This window comes from Nycticebus coucang, chromosome 3, assembly GCF_027406575.1.
Source record: "Nycticebus coucang isolate mNycCou1 chromosome 3, mNycCou1.pri, whole genome shotgun sequence".
Lineage (NCBI taxonomy): Eukaryota > Metazoa > Chordata > Mammalia > Primates > Lorisidae > Nycticebus > Nycticebus coucang.
This window is the reverse complement of record NC_069782.1, coordinates 76,986,630-76,991,286: the sequence shown is the minus strand read 5'-3', so window position 1 is coordinate 76,991,286 and position 4,657 is coordinate 76,986,630. Positions and strand designations below refer to the sequence as shown.

The 4,657-nt window shown below is 47.9% G+C and overlaps 1 pseudogene; it reads left to right on the top strand.

The window, feature by feature from the left end:
* The first annotated feature begins 1,277 nt into the window (after positions 1–1,277).
* On the top strand, positions 1,278–2,460 carry LOC128581780 (60S ribosomal protein L3-like; annotated as a pseudogene).
* The last annotated feature ends 2,197 nt before the right edge of the window (positions 2,461–4,657 follow it).

Below are 4,657 nucleotides of genomic sequence, written 5' to 3'. Positions count from 1 at the left end.
TGTTTGTTTGTTTGTTTGTTTGTTTGCTTGTTTTTGAGACACAGTCTCACTAGGTCATCCTCAGTAGAGTGCTGTGGCATCACAGCTCACAGCAACCTCAAACTCTTGGGCTTAAATGATTCTTTTGTCTCAGCCTCCCAAGCAGCTGGTGACTACAGACACCCGCCACAACGCCCAACTGTTTTCTTAATTGCAGTTGCCATTGTTGTTTAGCTGGCCTGGGCTGGGTTTGAACCCACCACCCTTGGTGCATGTGACTGGCACTGTAACCACTGTGCTACTGGCACCGAGCCTTGAGCTCAGGAGTTTGAGACCAGCCTGAGCAAGAGTGTGACCCTATCTCTACTAAAAATAGAAGAACTAGCTGAGTGTTGTGGTGGGCACCTGCAGTCCCAGCTATTTGGGAGTCTGAGGCAGGAGGATTGCTTAAGCTCAAGAGTTTGAGGTTGCAGTGAGCTATGATGACACCAGGGTGTTCCACCCAGGGCAACAAAATGAGCCTCTGTCAAAAAAAAAGAAAGGAAGGAAATTTCTCTGGCCAGAGAACAGCTCCTGTTTATTATATTTGTTGTTGTATCATAAGCACAGCTGGGTTGAGGGATTGTTGTGGGTACAGCCTCCTTTTCTCCCCATTAACCTCCCGGGGTTCAGTTAGTGCATGCACCATTTCCCATGCTGCCTGGAAGTTTCCTTCCCTTGTGCCCAGGTTCTCTTTTCTATGAAGTCTACACACACAGCTCAACTCGCAGTATCTAACCCCCTACTGCTTTTCTGGTCATCTTTACCCTCTATCTCCCTTCCCATTTGCCATACTAACAGAACAAAAATAAAATGACAAGTAAATAAAGACAGTCTAACATCTTGTTTGTCGTCTTCTTCTTCTTCTTCTTCCTTCTCTTCCTCCTTCTTCCTCCTTCTTCCTCCTTCTTCCTCCTCCTTCTCCTTCTCCTTCTTCTTCTTCTGCTAGAGTGCTGCAACCTGATCATAGCTCACTGCAGCCTCAAACTCCTGCACTTAAGGGATCCACCTGCCTTAGCCTCCTGAGTAGCTGGAGTAGCTGGGACTATAGGTGAGCCACCATGCCCAGATAATTTTTCTATCTTTTATAGAGATGGGGTCCTGTTCTTGCTCAGTCTGGTCTTGAACTCTTAACTCTAAGTTATCCTCTCACCTTGACCTCCCAAAGTCCTGGGATTACAGGGGTGGCCACTGCACCTGGCCAATCTGGTTTGTCTTAAAGTCAAAAAAAGGAGGGACTGCTCTATTGGTGAGATTTGAGGATGCAATGTCTCACAGGAAGTTCTCAGCTCCCAGACATGGGTCTCTGGGCTACTTGCTTTGGACGCGCAGCAGCAGGCATCGTGGGAAGGTGAAGAGCTTCCTTCAGGATGACCCATTTAAGCCTTTCCACCTCACAGCCTTTCTGGGATACAAGGCTGGCATGACCTACATCATGCAGAAAGTTGATAGGCCGGGATCCAAGGTGAACAAGAGGGAAATTGTAGGGCTATGACCATTGTGGAGACACTGCCCGTGGTGGTTGTAGGCATCATGGGCTACATGGAAACTCCTTGAGGCCTCTGGACTTTCAAGACTATCTTTGCTGCACATATCAGCAATGAGTGCAAAGGGCACTTCTACAAGAACCGGCATAAATCTAAGAAGAAGGCCTTCACCGAATACTGCAAGAGATGGCAGGATGAGGATGGCAAGAAACAGCTGGAGTAGGACTTCAGCAGCATGAAGAAGGCCTGCCAAGTCATCCGCATCATTGTCCACACCCAGATGTGCCAGAAGAAAGCCCATCTGATGGAGATCCAGGTGAATGGAGGCCCCATGGCTGAGAAACTGGACTGGGTCCGGGAGAGGCTGGAGCAGCAGGTCCCTGTGAACCAAGTGTTCGTGCAAGATGAGAAGATCGATATCATCAGGGTGACCAAAGGCTACAAAGGGGTGGCCAGTCACTGGCATACCAAGAAGCTGCCTTGAAAGACCCCCGAGGACTGTGTAAGGTTGCCTGCATCGGGGGCATGGCATCCTGCCCGTGTGGCTTCCTCCGTGACCCGGGCTGGGCAAAAAGGCTACCATCACCACACAGAGATCAACAAAAAAATCCGTAAGCTCGGCCAAGGCTACCGTATCAAGGATGGCAAACTGATCCAGGACACTGATTATGACCTGTCAGACAACAGCATTGATCCTCTGGGTGCCTTGTCAACTATGGTGAAGTGACCAATGATTTTGTCATGCTGAAAGGCTGTGTGGTGGGAACCAAGAAGCGAGTGCTCCCCTTCTGCAAGTCCTTCTTGGTACAGACGGAAATGGTGAGCTCTGGAGAACTTTGACGTTACGTTCACCCACACCACCTCTGAGTTAGGCCGTGGGTGCTTCCAGACTGTGAGGGAGAAGAAAGCGGGACCACTTAAGAAAAACCGAATTGCTAAGAAAGAAGGAGCTTAAAGTCGGGAACAGATTGGGCAGCTGGTGGGATCTCAATAAAAGTTGTTTTCCAGTAAAAAATAAAAAAATAAACAGGAGGGACTAAGACTGATAAATATTTAATTTGTCCTATTGTCAAAAGGAGGAAGGATTAAGGTAAACATATATTCAGTAAATATTTAATTTGTCCTATAGTCACAGGAGGAGTGACTGAGGTAGATAAATAATGATAATATTTAAGGTGAATAAACATAAGTCCTGTGTTTATTTTCCCCAAATTAACTGCACAGTACTGGGGAAGTAATGACAAAGATTAGGCCATGAGGTTTTCCCCTTCCTCCCACCACGCTCTGCTTCCTGGTACTCCTGGGCTCAGGGAAGGGTGCTTTCTAGCAGTGATTCAGAGAGAAATAACTCAAAGGTCAGCTTTTCATTTCAGAATAGACTTTTATAGCCCTTGGAAGAGAAAACAGATTTAAGAGAAAAGGCTTTGGGGGCATCAACTCATCTCATTCTTGGCCTGAATGCCAGGCAAATCCAAGAACAGGAAACACCCACTCGAAGAGCCCACGGGCCAAGGGAAAAGAGAGTCGGAGGGGTGAGCAAAGGAGTGAGCCATGGACGTGCATCCCTGAAAGGAAGCGCAGCGCCTGGCTCATTAGCTGGCCTGGGGTGGGCGCGGGAGCAGGGGGTACAGGCAGTATAAGCCCCAGGTAAGTGGAAGTATCTTAGAACACAGGAGGAGAAGCCACCTCTCTTCCTGGGAGGCCCATACAAAGCAAGGAGGAGTTTGGGAGCTTCCCCACCCCCGGGCACATGGTGTCTGCAGCTCCCCCACTCCAGTGCTATCCCCTGGGCTCCTAGGGTGGTGAGGACATCTAACAGTGTCCCTGGGCCTGAAAGAGGAGCTCTAGCAGTGAGAGCCTTACAGGGAGTCCAGGGGCATTCCGAGCATGTGGAGGGATATTTTGGAAACATGTCCAGATGTGTTTTCACACATTTCATGCCCTCTACGATTTGTCAATCCTCAGGTCACCCCTCTGCCTCCTACCTCTTGAGTCAGGAGGAGGCACATGGCACCTTAAACAAACAGGTTGTTGCTACTCTTTGGGCTTTTCCATGCTGTCTTCTGTTATGAGCTCCTATCAAGACAGTGACCTTGAATGTCAGGTCTGGATCAGAAAGAGAAAGGAGTCAATGTTCCTTAAGTTCAGGATGACACGTACCTAGGGATATCTGTTGCCTCACATCATTTTTTTTTTTTGTCACCCTCAATAGAGTGCTGTGCCATCATAGCTCACAGCAACCTCAAACTCTTGGGCTCAAACGATTCTCTTCCCTCAGTCTCCTGAATAGCTGGGACTACAGATGCCCACCACAATGTCCAGCTATTTTTAGAGACGGGGGTCTCGCTCTTGGCCAGGTTGGTCTCTGAAATCCTAAGCTGGCTATGTGACTTAGTTTGGGACAATTAGACAGGAATTTCCTCTAGAACTACTAAGAAAGACATTTTGTTTTCAAATAAAAGAGACAGGAATAAGAGAAAAAGTGCCGGACAGGCATGGTGGTTCGTGCCTACAATCCACCTCAGCACTCTGGGAGGCTGAGGCCAGTAGAACACCTGAGCTCAAGAGTTTGAAGTTGTTGTGAGCTATGACACCAGGGTACTCTACACAGGACAACAGAGCGAGACTCTGTCTCGAGAGAGAGAGAGAGAGAAAGTGCTGCTGGTACACTTTGATCCCATTTATTCCTTCCATACACATGAATATCAGATCTGGAGCAGAGGCAGACATTTTTGGATGATTAGCTGACAGGATGAGAAAAATTACGTGTTAAGGATAACAGAGGTAAAAGATAGAAAGGACCTGGGCTCACAATGACCTGGTAGAGTTGCCAAAGCACTCCTAATGTCACCTGCTTCAAGACAGATGGGAATACCCTGGTGATTTATATGACTGTTAGTTGAGGTTTCTGTTACTTGCAACCAAAGGCATTGCCAGTCAAACATGTTAGACCAACACACTGGTTCTCAATCTTCCTAATGCCACGACTGTTTAATACAATTCCTATGTTGCAACCCACAGGTTGAGAACCGCTGGACTAACAGAAAACCCAAAAAGCAGAGGAGCTCTGTCCATTTGAAGTCTTAGCAGAGGTTCCTGCCTGGGATGCCTAGCTGCAAACAAAGAGGTGAAAGATCAGGAGTGCCTGTGGC